The 16,893-nt window shown below is 42.8% G+C and overlaps 2 pseudogenes across 2 annotated transcripts; both read left to right on the forward strand.

Annotated features, from left to right (window-relative positions):
* LOC307143063 (transcription factor HES-5-like) lies at positions 1–756 on the forward strand (annotated as a pseudogene). The gene is made up of 2 exons: positions 1–233; positions 347–756. The product of its transcript is annotated as a transcription factor HES-5-like (transcript).
* A 14,466-nt stretch (positions 757–15,222) lies between these two features.
* LOC307143065 (transcription factor HES-5-like) lies at positions 15,223–16,133 on the forward strand (annotated as a pseudogene). Its single transcript has 2 exons — positions 15,223–15,455; positions 15,569–16,133. The product of its transcript is annotated as a transcription factor HES-5-like (transcript).
* Positions 16,134–16,893: the final 760 nt, after the last annotated feature.

The raw sequence follows: 16,893 nt of genomic DNA on the forward strand, positions 1-16,893 counted from the left end.
ATGTGGCGGCCCACATCCCTCATTGTCTGTTCCAGCTCTTCCATTGGCTCCAAACTGTGGGAAACTCCTTGAAGCTCAAGCCTCACACATTCATATGGAGATTTGTGAGTATAAATAGAGGAGCTGCAGCCGGAGCACATCAGACTGGCTCTGCACAGAGAGATCTACAGCACAGAGATCCAGACATGACACCTACAATCATCTCAAAGGAGCATCTCCCTCTCAACAACAAGGTCCATTCACATCCTACTTACAGCAACATCACTGCAGCAGCTTTCACGGCTCTTCTCCATCACTGGCTTATTCCAAGGCCACTTTCCTGATGCTTTTCTGTCTTGATTTGCAGATCTGAGAAAGCCAATAGTGGAGAAGATGCTCTGCAGAGATGGTATGGACAGCAGCATCGAGCAGCTCAAGTGTCTTCTGGCTCCAGAGTTCCTGATTCCCAGCTGGAGAAAGCAGATATCCTGGAGATGACGCTCAACTGACCCCCTGGAGCGCCACCGTTCCGGCTCACATGCTGTCAATCAAGGCTTCTCCAGGTGTGTGTGTGTGTGTGAGAGCGAGCACTTCCTGTCCACAGATGAGATGAAGACACAGAGCCAGAGAAGACTGCTGAAGCTCTTCCAGAAGCTGCAGACATCATGTGATCAGAACAGGAGGGAAAGTGTCCTGCCTCGGCTGAGCGGCCCAGACCAGAACACCTTCAGCAAAGAGATGAATGTCAACAAGAGCGCCATCTGGAGGCCGTGGTAGAGCCTTACAGCAACAGCAGCACATACTGAACGTCTACACTAGACTCAGTGGATGTGGCGCTTCAGCTTCTCTTCTGGACAAAAAGTGTTTCATAAGTTCCAGTTTGGAAGAGATATTTGCACTGCAAAGTGCTCTGATGATCCGATCTTCTGTGAAGACTTCCTGTCAAGAGTTCCTGATGGGAACATAAACTGACGTCTACATTAGACAACATTGACTTCTACATGAAATGCATCTTCATGAGATGTGAAGGAAACGCTTCCTTTATTATTTTAAAGGCCATTTATAGTCTGATATCAGACTCAAGCTGATAAAGAGTTGATTTACACAGCACATGTTATATGAAATGTTATCATTTCTTGATATTAATGTATGTGTGCTCCATTATTAATTATGTGCTGTTTATATGAAGTGACTCAAATTGGGGTTATGTTTAATTTCCTCTGAGACGATCTTCATAGAGAGACTTTATGATTTATATTTGATCTCTTTCTCTGATGGGAATATATACTGACGTCTACATTAGACAACATTGACTTACATTAGATAAATCTTCAAGAGATGTGAAGAAAAACATTTCTTTATTATTTTATAATCAGTTTGATTTAACATACTCAAGCTTTGTCCTAAAAGCTGATCAATTTACACAGAAAATGTTATGAAATGTTATAATTTCTTGATATGAATGCGATGCGTTATGAATTCTGTGCTGTTTATATGAAGTGGCTCAAATTGGGCTCATATTTGTCTCCCTCTGAGATTACCATTTTACAGAGACTTTATGATTCATATTTGATCTTTTCCTCTTTGGTCTATATAGATCATATTCATATTGACCCAGTTTGAAGGGTTTGTAAGTGTGTGTTGGTTCTCAGCGCTCTCTGAATCTTCTCCTGTACTGTATACAGCCGTCATTGTTCCTTCTGTGAAGGGTTATATTCTCATGACAAACTTTCTCATAGTGGCATTTGTCATTTTAATTGATCACGTGATCATTTGTGTCTTTCTGTGAAGGCAACTGAAGTTTTAAAACACTAAAGCAGTTCAGTGAATGTATTTCTGCTGCAATAAAACAATCAACTGAACACCTGACATCTTCTGTGATTATTAATGTCATTATATCTTACATGACCGACTCTTTTCTTCTTCTTCTTCTTCTTCTTCTTCTTCTTCTTCTTCTTCTTCTTCTTCTTCTTCTTCTTCTTCTTCTTCTTCTTCTTCTTCTTCTTCTTCTTCTTTGTCTGGAATGAAAATAAGCCAAAATAACAAACATGTTTTCCACATTTTTCACTGAATTTCTCATGAAAACGCTGCAAACTCAGAGTCATGACAAACCGGGTCTTTCCAAACTGTCAGTTAATGATTACTCTTAGTATATACCAATGATATTCATTTAAAATATGCGTAGCTTACTAAATATTGTGTATGAAAAGAAATGAGTGCACATTAAAACGTACTTTCTTACACTTGATTAACAGTTAATCAATAATAATAGCTTAATAATAATAATAATATATATAGTGTATAAACTAACCTATCAGGCTAATCTCTTATCTGTATGCTATGCTAAAGCTAACTAACACTACAGACATAAATGGTCATTATGACGTAGTTGAAACAGCATTTATCATAACATGATTTTGCAGGAATTGTAATCAGGCACTAAAGAGAATACCTATTAAAAGCAATCTGAACCAATGGGATCGCTTGGGGTCCTAAATGAGGATTTCAGGGGGACCCATTTGTCACCATAGATATACATAATAAAGGCTAGATGTCTCGTCCGCGCTGCTGGCCAATGGAGGTCATGGCGGCCATCTTGTCACAGTCAGCTCGCTCACTCGTAACATTGTGTTTTAAAGCATGTACTTTTTAAATAACCATAACTTGCTCAATTTTCTACCGATTTTCAAACTGTTTGGTTTGTTATAAACGTCAGAGATGTAGTTATGACACTGCATAGCATACTTATGAATAATTATTCATAATTTGTTCAAGCTTACAGAATTATAGCTACGTTAATAACGTTCATAAGAAACCAAACCATTTGTAAATCCGTCAAGATTTCAGCGAGATAAGAGTATTTGTGTTCAGATCACTCACCTTACATCAGGAGCTGGGATACATGAACTCCAGATCGAGGAATCACTGACTTAAAATGCCCTCTTGATAGTTAAAGGAGCTGTATGTAGGCAGAGCCGGATTAAATAAATGGACTACACTAGGCAGGCTGCATTTTTTGGGCCCCCCTCCATCGATGTTATTTATGAATTGAAATCTGAAACTTACCAAAGTTACTAATAAAATTGAATTCACATTTTACATAGCCTAGTCTTTGGTTACAAATTGTTGTATATTAAACAGTCCATCAGACTATTTTTTGATATTCATTATTTATACGTCATTACATGGCTCTATTAAATGCTATTAAATTATCCTCATCCATTGGGGGTGTAATTGTTAAGGCAGTAGTACCAGTAAATAAACAATAGGTATCAGTAAACTGTAAACAGAGCAAATAAGTTTATCTTATTTGCTCTGTTTACATTTAATCAACACATTTAATTAAGATTTTCTGCAAAATGCAATAGCTTACAACATTTATAAATGTTGTAATTAAGAACAAGAAGGCAAACATGACCCCTTCACATTCATCAAGACCATTTAGAAACTGTCTAACAATAAATAATAATAAATATAAGGATGGAGGATTTAAACTATGGAAAACTAAAGGTATTCAGACTATTAAAGACTTGTATATGGATGGTATACTTCTTACATTTCAAGAATTGTGTGATAAACACCAGATTCCCTCAAAACATTTAAAAAAAATATATATACACAGCTTAAAAGTTTTATGTCTTCCAGGTCTACAGATATTATGTACATTCCCAAACTGTCATTAATTAAGGAAATAATTGAAAAAAGAGGTGAAAAGGGCCAATTGTCAAAATATTATAATTTAATAATGTCTAACTATAAAGAGTCTGCTGTAGACAAATTAAACGCATGGAGGAAAGCCATTCAAGAATAAATAGAGGAATTTGAATGGACTGAAGCATGTTTAAAAGCGCAAAAACAAATCATAAACACGCGGCTTAAATTATTACAGTATAAATGGTTGACAAGGGTTTATATAACACCTGAAAAACTCAATCATATGTCTAGCAATATTCCTGATATATATACAAAATGCCAAAATTATAAAGGAACTCTAATTCACTGTCTATGGGAATGTTCTGATATACAGAAGTTCTGGAAGGATGTCATAAACTGTTTGTCAGAACGGTTTAATCTTAAAATACCACATTGTGCCAAACTTTGTGTACTGGGAATATATCCTACAGGTTTCTCACAAACAAAGAAACACACTAGACTATTGGACTTTGGATTGTTACATGCCAGAAGAGCCATTGCTGAACTGGAAGAGCATGGAAGCACCTTCTATAAAACAATGGATAAAAGAACTTTCAGAGTGCATTGGACTGGAAAGGCTGACTTATATCTCCAAGAGTAAAATAAAGGACTTTGTACAATTATGGGAGCCATACATGATTATTATATCATATGTAAAGTAGGGCCATGCCATTATTCTTTTAATGATTTATTTCTTTTTTTACATTTGTTTTTATCTTTTATTATCATTTTGAATTAGATTTTCTTGTAACTTAATGCTGCGTTCCGCGCGAAACGCGCCTTCTGCGCCCATGACCTCCAGACGCGCGTAAACGCGCCTTTCCATTGACTTAACATTGAAATCACTCGCGCCAGACGCTCTATTCGTGTTTGGTGTGAACGCAGCATAAAACTTGACACGGAAATGTTGTTTTACTTATTTTCCGCCGCATCTTCCACCGCGTCTTCGGGCCGTGTCTCCGGGCATGGCTCGGCCTTTGGCTCTGCTGACTCGAGCAGGTTCACAGCTGCCCGACAGAAACTTCTATAAAGCCCCCCGCTGTCTCTTCTTTTGTTCCTCTTCATTTTTTTCTTTTTACGTTTTGCCGCACCAAAAGCATCTTGAATGTTAGCCTACTCAAAACACCTGCCTGCTAGCTTTGTTGTCCCGCTCTGACCTGATTATAATAAATACAGTCATGGGCTGGCGTTAATGTGACGTAATGTAACAGTCTATGGTTAAGATAAACATCATCACTATTTTTTGTTAATTAATAAATATTGAAATAAATTGTAGATAGGACATTTGTACATTTTAATTTTTTTTTTTTTGTCCCTCTGTCTGGGCCCCATCCAGCCAATCGGGCCCTAGGCACGTGCCTAGTTTGCCTTTGCGTTAATCCGGCTCTGTGTGTAGGACTGTGGCCAAAACTGGTACTGCAATCACTTTCAAATGACTGTAGAGCGGTGTATCCCCCTCCCCTGACTCGAGGCTGCTACACGGAGCTTTCAATGGCAAGTGACGAGTCGTACACAGTAAGTTTTTTTTCTTTCTGTTAATTATGTTTATGCTTCAAGAGCGATGTTTTGTGAAGTAATTATGAATCGCAAAAATGTAATAATGGCGATTAGCCAAATATAATCGTAAATATGAACGCTCATATGTGACAGTACATTCCCAGCAAAGCAGTACATTTACAGCAAAGCTAAATAACATTAGCAATAGTCATACAGGTCAACTTGCAGCATGTTTTGTCCACTATATATGCGAAGAACGAATGAGGAATCATTTTTACTGAGGTAACGTTAGGCTACTGTCTCAAATACGTTTACACAGTGCTAACAGGCGTGCTAATGTTGTTTTCCTCAGCGTCCCAGCATAATGACAGAGAAACGGGCTCTGATAATGCATTACTAATGTTAGCAATGACGACTCGCCATTTTTATTTACCAAACAATTCCTTAACGTTACCTTTTCAATTCAATGACCCACCCAGGGGCGTAAATCACGGGGGGGACGGGGGGGGACAGGACCCCCCCAATCTGAGGGCTGTCCCCCCCTAAAAACCATGCTGAGTATTGTAAATAATATAATGATATATACTTAAAATAAATGTGTAAGTAGTAAAACAATACAAAAGCAAACGGGACAAAAAATGCGTTTAAGTTTAGAAACATTTTGAGTCCCCCCTCCCCCTTGCCCCACAGTGGTTTGATCCACCGCGCACCTCAACTAACGTTACCCATTGAACGTAAAAAAAAACTACCACCACAAGTTTGGGGAGAGAACAAAGCTCTTCAGACAGCAGTTGTGAAACTCCAGTAAGCTGTCAATACTATTTTATTCACTTTAAACATCAGATGAAGTGACTCTTTTCTCTTTAATACAGATTAGGCAAAACACTGTTAGCGTCACTTGCCCACCGCGGCACCGCCCCGGGCCACCGTTGTTTTCATTTTTATAGTAATAAAATAATTTTGTTTAGTTAGAGACCAGACACAACAATTAAAAACTGAATGTGTCTGCTCAATACAGCACGAGCCGAAGGAGAGTCAGATTTCATTCATCATTAGAGCAAACAGCTGACAGACAAGATGATCGCGGAAGTTTTGGTTTCAAAGCGAAATGTAAAAGTGCCTATTTAAGGGAGTGTGTCATTGTACTGTTTTCTTGCTGTGTTTTTCATTAAGAATAATAGGCTAATGAACCCATAATTCAAGCAACCCACCTGTCAGGGTTGCTGAATGACACAAACAGGTAAGTTGAAAGGATATTTATTTAACACAAACATATAATGGTCACGGCAGACAGGAAGAAGTGATGAGATAAACTGGAGCGGTAACTGATGAAGTGTTCTGAATGAGTCTCTTATCTGATGCAGGATGGAAGTCGGGATGGTGAAAGTTCAAGGCTGGTGATCTGAAGAAGGCAGGCTGGTTGAGGAAGGATCGTCGGATGAAGGAACACAGGTAAGTCTTCTGAAGGTAAGGATCGAGTGAGTGAGTCAGTATGGCGATGTAGTATCGACGAGACCTGACAATGACTGTAGGAACTGAAGGTGCTTATAACAGGAAGTGCAGTGATGGGGAATTAGGGACAGGTGATGAACACAGGTGCGATGAATCAGAACTCGGGTGAAGCGGAGCGGATGGGCGGAGTGTAGAGGTCTGACGCTGATGCATCTGTGACAGTACCCCCTCCTCCACGGCCAGCTCCTGAGGGCCGAAAGACCCGACGACGGGGCCGACCTCGACCTCTCGGCGCCGGACGATTGGGATGAGATGAGTGAAAGTCCTGTAGGAGCATAGGGTCTAGTATGTCATCACGATGAACCCAGCATCTCTCCTCAGGTCCAAAACCCTCCCAGTCCACGAGGTACTCCAGTTGATTGCCCCGTCGTCGGGAATCGAGAATGCCCTGGACCTGGTAGATGTTCTCGTCAGCGGGGTCCACGGGAGGAGGAGGTACCTCATCAGCGCCAGGCTCTGAGGAGTGAGGAAACAAAGGATCAGTATAGGGTTTGAGCAGGGAGACATGAAATGAAGGTGAGATGCGGTAGTGTGCAGGGAGTGATAACCGGTAGGTGACGTCGTTGATCTGCCTCTGTATTGCGAATGGACCTATATATCGGGGACTCAGCTTACGACAGGGCTGACGGAGACGGATGTCCCGGGTGGAGAGCCAGACCTTTTGCCCTGGTTGATACCTCGGAGTCGCAGATCTTCTAGCGTCGGCCTGACTCTTGTGTCTCCGAACAGCCCTTTGGAGATGAACATGAGCTGAGTCCCAGACCCTCTCGCTCTCCTGGAACCAATGATGGACTGCTGGAACATCTGAAGGCTCACCTGACCAGGGAAACAGGGGCGGCTGGAAGCCGAGTATGCACTGAAACGGCGTGAGACCAGTAGTAGACTGTTGAAGGGAATTCTGTGCATACTCGGCCCAGGGTAGATACCTGCTCCAGCAGTCTTGATGGTCATGGCAGTAGGATCGAAGATACCGTCCGACCTCTTGTATCTTCCGCTCAGTCTGGCCATTGGACTGGGGATGGTATCCTGACGTCAAGCTGACTGTGACTCCCAGAAGGTTGAAGAAGGCTCTCCATACCCTGGATATAAACTGAGGTCCGCGATCGGAGACGATATCTTCTGGTAACCCAAAGTGACGAAAGACTTGGTTAAATAATGCTTCTGCCGTTTCGAAGGCAGTGGGTAGACCTGGCATAGGGATGAGTTTACAGGCCTTCGAGAAACGGTCAACAACCACCAGTATACATGTTTGAGATTGAGAAGAAGGGAGATCGGTAACAAAGTCTATCCCCAGATGGGACCACGGCCTGGTTGGAATAGGCAAGGGTACTAATTTACCTTCTGGGAGCCGACGAGGGACCTTGGCCATGGCACAGACTGAGCAGCCCTTAACGTACTGGGACACATCCTGGCTCATACTGGGCCACCAGTACCGACGTTGAAGGAGCGAGAGGGTCTGTTGACTGCCTGGGTGTCCAGAGCCCAGCGAAGTATGGACCGAGTCCATGAGGGACGGACGTAGACGCGTGGGAACATAAGTCCGTCCCACTGGCCCTCCCGGCGGAGCAGGTTCGGTTCGGGTGGCGTCGGCTATATGGTCATCTATACCCCACTGGATGGGACTAACAATCAAGGCTGGAGGGAGGACAGGTTCTGGTTCTGGAGTGAAGGTATCGGGTTGATGTATACGAGATAGTGAATCAGCCTTGACATTTTTGTCCCCTGGACGGTATGTTACCTTGAAGTTGAATCTTGTAAAGAAAAGGGACCAGCGAGCTTGACGAGTGTTGAGTCTTTTGGCCTCTCGAAGGTATTCCAGATTTCGGTGGTCTGTGATGACTATAAAGGGATGTTTCGCTCCCTCCAGCCAGTGTCTCCATTCCTCCAGAGCTAGCTTGATAGCCAGCAGTTCCCGGTTGCCGATATCATAATTCTGCTCCGCCGGGGACATCTTCTTGGAGAAGAAGGCACATGGATGGAGTCGAGGAGGCTTCCCCTGCTGTTGAGAGAGGATCGCTCCTACCCCAGTGTTGGACGCATCCACTTCGACGGTGAAAGGAAGATCTGGATTGGGATGCACAAGGGTAGGAGCGGAACTGAATGATTGCTTCAACACATCAAACGCTTGGGTGGCTTCAGAGGTCCAGGACAGAGACTTGGCCCCTTTTTTCAGGAGTGAGGTGATAGGAGCACTGATTTGACTGTAACCTTGAATGAATCTACGGTAGAAGTTTGCGAAGCCCAGGAATCGTTGCAGCTCTTTGATGGTGATGGGTAATGGCCAGTTGGCAACGGCATCCACCTTCCTCTGGTCCATGGTGACTCCCTGAGGAGTGATCACATACCCTAGGAAGTGGAGGGTTTCTTGATGGAACTCACATTTCTCAAGTTTTAGATACAGCTGATGATCCCGAAGACGTTGGAGAACTGACTTGACATGAAGGCGGTGCTCAGACAGGCTGGTAGAATATATAAGGACATCATCGATGTAGATTATAACGAACTGGTTCAGATAATCTTTAAATATCTCATTCATAAACCCCTGGAAGACCGCTGGAGCATTGGACAGCCCGAAGGGCATGACGCGGTACTCATAGTGGCCTGCAGGAGTGATGAATCCGGTCTTCCACTCATCTCCCTTTCTAATTCTAATTAAATTATAAGCACTACGGAGATCAAGTTTAGTGAATACCTTTGCACCACGAAGCTGTTCCAAGGCGGCTGGGACCAGAGGAAGAGGATACCTATACTTGACGGTGGAATTATTGAGGGTCCGGTAATCTATACAGGGGCGCAAGCCTCCGTCCTTCTTACCGACGAAAAAGAAGCTTGAAGCAGCAGGGGAAGTAGAAGGTCGGATGTATCCTTGGTGAAGTGCCTCCTCGATGTACTCCTCCATGGCCTTCTGTTCTGGGATGGACAGTGGGTAGATTTTACCACGCGGTAGGACCGCCCCAGGCAGTAGGTCAATCGCACAGTCCCATGGCCGATGTGGTGGAAGTTTCGTGGCCAGCTGCTTATCGAAGACATCCTGGAACGCCCGGTAACTGTGAGGAATCTCATGATGGTCGTTAATAGCTGGGCTTTCAATGGAGGTAGTACACATGGAAATGGACCATGGTAATGAGTGATGGTGGACGGGTAATGAGTGATGGTGAGACACCCTTTTAACCTGAGATAAACAGCGTGAAAAGCAGTTACTTCCCCATTGACGAACCTCTCCCGTAGACCAGTTGATATCTGGAGAATGAAGTTCCAACCACGGGCGTCCCAGGATGATATCTGCCGTAGAACCCTCCAACACCAGAAAAGACAATTCCTCTTGATGAAGACAACCAACTTTCATTGTTACAGAGGGGCTGCGGTGACATATCCTCCCACGACCGAGCGGTCTGCCGAGGATGGAATGCACTTGAAGAGACTGCGGGATGGATTCATGGTGGACTTGTAGCTTTTGAAGAGTGGAACGGGAGATAAAGTTACCAGCGGACCCAGAGTCGATTAGCGCTTGTGCTGGAAGAGAGTGCTGACGATGTGAGATCTGAACAGTAGTGTATTTCAGTTGAGAAATGGGTGATGGAAGATGTACTGTACTCACCGCCGGTCGTGGGGGACGAACTGGACAAGAGACTAGCAGGTGGCCAGCGGATCCACAGTATAGACACAGGTTGTTAGAGATACGTCTCTGGCGTTCAACTGCTGATAAATGTGCAGAACTGAGGTCCATGGGTTCTGGTGTTAGAGGGTTGACTGTGGTGGAAGGACGAGGAGGAGGCAGTGCAGGTTGAGCGAGCAGACAGGCAGTGCGGCGTTGGTCCACTCTGATGGAACGCTGAATGAGACTTTCCAAACCAATGGCATCATCATGAATGGTGAGTTGTAACCGGATCTCATGATCTAACCCTTGCCGGTAGGCGGTGATTAAAGCCGGCTCATTCCATCCACTAGAGGCTGCTAGGGTTCGAAACTGAAGGGCATATGAAGAAACAGATGACTTGCCTTGTCGTAGATGAAATAATTGATCATGAACTGATAAAGCATTAGCGACTGGAGAAAATACAACCCGGAAGTGACTAATAAAGTTGTTCAGGGTCTCAGTCACAGCTCCTTTCGCTTCCCAAAGCGATTGTGCCCAAAGCAATGCTCTTCCAGTGAGAAGGGAAATGAAGAAAGCTACCTTAGATCTCTCGGAGGCGAATTGTGATGCGTTCATCTCCATGAACAGCTCGCACTGCAGGAGAAATCCGCTGCACTCCCCCTCCTCGCCAGAGAAGGGCGCTGGCCGGGCCATGGGACTGACAGAGGCAGACGAAGAAGAATTGATGGCGGGTGATGAAGTGACAGGTGAGGATCCAGTGGTGAAGATCGGCGTGGAAGCTTCTCCGTCGCCGTGACCAGATGGTTCGTGCATGTTTGGTCAGGTCTTCTGTCAGGGTTGCTGAATGACACAAACAGGTAAGTTGAAAGGATATTTATTTAACACAAACATATAATGGTCACGGCAGACAGGAAGAAGTGATGAGATAAACTGGAGCGGTAACTGATGAAGTGTTCTGAATGAGTCTCTTATCTGATGCAGGATGGAAGTCGGGATGGTGAAAGTTCAAGGCTGGTGATCTGAAGAAGGCAGGCTGGTTGAGGAAGGATCGTCGGATGAAGGAACACAGGTAAGTCTTCTGAAGGTAAGGATCGAGTGAGTGAGTCAGTATGGCGATGTAGTATCGACGAGACCTGACAATGACTGTAGGAACTGAAGGTGCTTATAACAGGAAGTGCAGTGATGGGGAATTAGGGACAGGTGATGAACACAGGTGCGATGAATCAGAACTCGGGTGAAGCGGAGCGGATGGGCGGAGTGTAGAGGTCTGACGCTGATGCATCTGTGACACCACCCTCGAATTGGCGCTAATTCTAAATCTAAAGTATATGCGCGCGGCGCTGTGTCAGATCTGTGTTGGGTTTCAGATCAGAGGGCTTGCTGCAGTTGAATATCTAAAGATCTGAATATCATAGTATAAAATACTATGTGGAGGATGCAAGATAATTTTAAATAATATGACTGTGTGGTGAACCTACTCATATTTAAACAACTATTGCTTTGTGTTGTTGGTCAGATAAAATGACAGAGAAAAGAAAAACGGACATTAGATAATTATTCAGTGCACCAAAACGGCAAATAAGCACACATTTTTTTTTTTTTTTTTTGTGGTACACATATCCTTACAAGTACGATTTTGGCTATATTATTTGTGTCCCCTTCAAAAATTGCTCTTGAGAAATTTCATGTTTATCGTCCCCCCCTACTGTTAGATAAAATTTACGCCCCTGGACCCACCTCCTCCATCTGCGCTAACCTAACGTTACTTTGCACGAACATGCATATCTTTGTTCGACTGTCATGAATATTTGAAATGTCCATTTACATTAAGTACAAGTTAGCCAAACAGATGAACCTTACCTGTCCAGGAGAAAATTAGCAACGTTGGCATCAGTCTTCAAATTATTCTCCGTTTTCAGCCGTCTCTATCTTTCAAAGGCATCTCAAATCCTTGTTTTATTTCAGACACTGTCACAACATTTTTCTGATTCATAACGAGGTCGTTTAGGTTTCGTAAAGTTAGACATTGTTTATCCAAAAAGTGTGTAGCTGCAGCTGTGGTAACTAGAGCAGAGCTGGCCACCCGAATGCAGAAACACTACTGACTTCGTGATTGGTCGACAGGTGGAGGGTGGAGCTTCAGGCCAAAACACAACATGTCAACATCAACATCAGTTGAGGGCTGCAACTTCACTTTTAAAATGACAATATCTTGGCCGGACAACCGTTGTCAGTGATATAAGTATTTGAAATTAACATGATTTCTTAATGTCTAGTGACATATCAGGGCCATTTTATGATTAATTGAAATACATTTCTTACATACAGTTCCTTTTATGCATTTAATGCGTGAGTGAAATGATCAAATGCATTTCTGTGTTCAACCTGAGAGCGGAAACATGAGGCATATTTTATATGTGCGAGCCTGACCTGTTATTGAGCAGGAAACCTTCATAACACATCAAATAAGAAACAGAAATGGAAATTGTAAACAAAGAAACTACTTTTATTTTCTCTCTTTTGGACGCAGTTGTCCATTTGTACGGTTTGAGATCATTGTTGAATCACAACAACATTTACTCCATTAAAGGAGTTTGGGGTTAAAATCTCTTCATGAAGTTTAAATGAAAACAGCATTCATTCACAAACACAAAGATTAAGATATTGCAGTGTAACTGCCAGAAATAATGCATATAATGCATAAAACAGCATTTGTAAAAACAAAAATATAAAAATATTCCTTTGAGCAAGAAATATAAATCCAACAATCATTAAAGCTTAAAGTTATATACACGAGTTAAGGCATTAGTGAGAGATCTTCAAGTCTTCTTAATGTTGAGTCTTTCTTCTAAGAGCGGTTTGTGTGAAGAGTTTTCCAGGTGATGTTCATTCTTCAGAGCACAACGCTGCTACATCCTCTGTGTGATCCGGGAAAAGACGCAGGAAGTCACGGGAATATTTGGAGTAGCCGTCATGGGAAAGTAAAAGTGGTCTGAGGCTGATGAAGGACACGGCCCTGTCCAGAAGATCTGAGGTGTGGATGCCGTTCTGAAGATACTCTCCAAGAGCAGATCTGAGCTTCTCCAAACTGTTGCCACACTTTCTTTCCAAACATGTAAGAACGCATCTGAAAACAACAACACGATGACTTTAGTTCATCAACACTGAATAAAACAGCAGAAGATAACGCTTCAGGCATCCATGAGTTTCTGAAGATCTCACCTTGCGTGTTGAACATGTTGAGTCTTGAGGCTGCTCTGGAAAGACACGTCCATGTAGGTCGCCATGACTGTTGAAGCTCAAGCTCAGTTTGGACTGAAGTGTCTTCGCTGGGAAATGTCGTCTCATCTTCAGCTTCCATTTATACTCACACCTCACTGCTCTCAGCCAATCAGAAGCCTCTGAGTTTTGAACAATCCTGTGATGATGAGTGGATGGTGGGATGTTCTCCTCTGCCATCTGCCAGTGAGGTCACTTATATTCATCTTTATGAATGTGGGGACGCAGGACATTTCAGGTTCCCACAAGATGTTCAACTCAAGAGTTCTGCAGTTACAGCTCAACTTCTACAGTCAATGTGCTCTGAAGACAATAAAACAGGCAAAGAATAATATACTTCAGCACAGGTTTGAGCTTTATTGTCTTCAAGTGTATATTATAGAATATCAAACAAAACGCAAAGGCTAAAAAAGTTCAACTAAAATTTTATTTAGGTTTCGGCTTAATCTCTATCTTAGTTCTTTAGTGCATCAACACCGGATTTGAAAGTACAAGAGAATTAAAAATTAATACGGATGGATTTTGATCTTGAGGACTCTTGAACATCTCACAAGAAACTGCAGGATAAAGCTTGTGTGTGTGTGTGTGTGTGTGTGTGTGTGTGTGTGTGTGTGTGTGTGTGTGTGTGTGTGTGTGTGTGTGTGTGTGTGTGTGTGTGTGTGTGTGTGTGTGTGTGTGTGTGTGTGTGAATATCCATAAGTGTGTCGACTCCCGTGTGTGTGTGTGTGTGTGTGTGTGTGTGTGTGTGTGTGTGTGTGTGTGTGTGTGTGTGTGTGTGTGTGTGTGTGTGTGTGTGTGTGTGTGTGTGTGTGTGTGTGTGTGTGTGTGTGTGAATATCCATAAGTGTGTCGACTCCCGTGTGTGTGTGTGTGTGTGTGTGTGTGTGTGTGTGTGTGTGTGTGTGTGTGTGTGTGTGTGTGTGTGTGTGTGTGTGTGTGTGTGTGTGTGTGTGTGTGTGTGTGTGTGTGTGTGTGTGTGTGTGTGTGTGTGTGTGTGTGTGTGTGTGTGTGTGTGTGTGTGTGTGTGTGTGTGTGTGTGTGTGTGTGATATTGGGGTTGTGTTGGGGTTTATGATGCTGATGACACTAGAACTGTGACTCTGTTCTCCAGAGTTTCTCACACTGAGCCACAAACACAACAATAGAAGTGTGTCTATTCACATGATAATGAGACGCACAAACACTAATTAAACCCCAGGGATTTAAACTCTAAATGGTTTTGATCTTCAAGCGTTTCCCACGTCATTCCCGTTCACTTCAATATGACTTCAGTGCAAAATGTTTTTAAACTTTATCAACATTTTCAATCTGTGTCAATTTCAAGAAAAATACAGTTATACAAACATTTGCACCAATTTTTAGTCTCTCTTTCAAATTTTAGAGGAATTTATTTTAATTTCATTTTTTATACAGTATATTCTTGTTTGATTATTTATTGTATTTTGTCCCAATTACAGCAGTTTAGCTATAAAAACAGCGCAGATGATTCAGTGTTTGGGAACCAAGTTCCTCCTGTGAGGACAGACACACTTCTCTTGTGTGAGTGATTTAATGTGATGAATACAGAAGTGTGTGAATGTGTGTGTGTGTGTGTGTGTGTGTGTGTGTGACTCCAGCAGAATAAAGATCTGTTAGAAAGCAGCTGCGTGTTCATTGAGCGTTGAGCATGTGGCGGCCCACATCCCTCATTGTCTGTTCCAGCTCTTCCATTGGCTCCAAACTGTGGGAAACTCCTTGAAGCTCAAGCCTCACACATTCATATGGAGATTTGTGAGTATAAATAGAGGAGCTGCAGCCGGAGCACATCAGACTGGCTCTGCACAGAGAGATCTACAGCACAGAGATCCAGACATGACACCTACAATCATCTCAAAGGAGCATCTCCCTCTCAACAACAAGGTCCATTCACATCCTACTTACAGCAACATCACTGCAGCAGCTTTCACGGCTCTTCTCCATCACTGGCTTATTCCAAGGCCACTTTCCTGATGCTTTTCTGTCTTGATTTGCAGATCTGAGAAAGCCAATAGTGGAGAAGATGCTCTGCAGAGATGGTATGGACAGCAGCATCGAGCAGCTCAAGTGTCTTCTGGCTCCAGAGTTCCTGATTCCCAGCTGGAGAAAGCAGATATCCTGGAGATGACGCTCAACTGACCCCCTGGAGCGCCACCGTTCCGGCTCACATGCTGTCAATCAAGGCTTCTCCAGGTGTGTGTGTGTGAGAGCGAGCACTTCCTGTCCACAGATGAGATGAAGACACAGAGCCAGAGAAGACTGCTGAAGCTCTTCCAGAAGCTGCAGACATCATGTGATCAGAACAGGAGGGAAAGTGTCCTGCCTCGGCTGAGCGGCCCAGACCAGAACACCTTCAGCAAAGAGATGAATGTCAACAAGAGCGCCATCTGGAGGCCGTGGTAGAGCCTTACAGCAACAGCAGCACATACTGAACGTCTACACTAGACTCAGTGGATGTGGCGCTTCAGCTTCTCTTCTGGACAAAAAGTGTTTCATGAGTTCCAGTTTGGAAGAGATATTTGCACTGCAAAGTGCTCTGATGATCCGATCTTCTGTGAAGACTTCCTGTCAAGAGTTCCTGATGGGAACATAAACTGACGTCTACATTAGACAACATTGACTTCTACATGAAATGCATCTTCATGAGATGTGAAGGAAACGCTTCCTTTATTATTTTAAAGGCCATTTATAATCTGATATCAGACTCAAGCTGATAAAGAGTTGATTTACGCAGCACATGTTATATGAAATGTTATCATTTCTTGATATTAATGTATGTATGCTCCATTATTAATTATGTGCTGTTTATATGAAGTGGCTCAAATTGGGGTTATGTTTAATTTCCTCTGAGACGATCGTCATAGAGAGACTTTATGATTTATATTTGATATCTTTCTCTGATGGGAATATATACTGACGTCTACATTAGACAACATTGACTTACATTAGATAAATCTTCAAGAGATGTGAAGAAAACCATTTCTTTATTATTTTATAATCAGTTTGATTTAACATACTCAAGCTTTGTCCTAAAAGCTGATCAATTTACACAGAAAATGTTATGAAATGTTATAATTTCTTGATATGAATGCGATGCGTTATGAATTCTGTGCTGTTTATATGAAGTGGCTCAAATTGGGCTCATATTTGTCTCCCTCTGAGATTACCATTTTACAGAGACTTTATGATTCATATTTGATCTTTTCCTCTTTGGTCTATATAGATCATATTCATATTGACCCAGTTTGAAGGGTTTGTAAGTGTGTGTTGGTTCTCAGCGCTCTCTGAATCTTCTCCTGTACTGTATACAGCCGTCATTGTT

The sequence above is a fragment of the Gobio gobio genome (genome assembly GCF_949357685.1).
Source record: "Gobio gobio genome assembly, chromosome: 19".
Classification (NCBI taxonomy): domain Eukaryota; kingdom Metazoa; phylum Chordata; class Actinopteri; order Cypriniformes; family Gobionidae; genus Gobio; species Gobio gobio.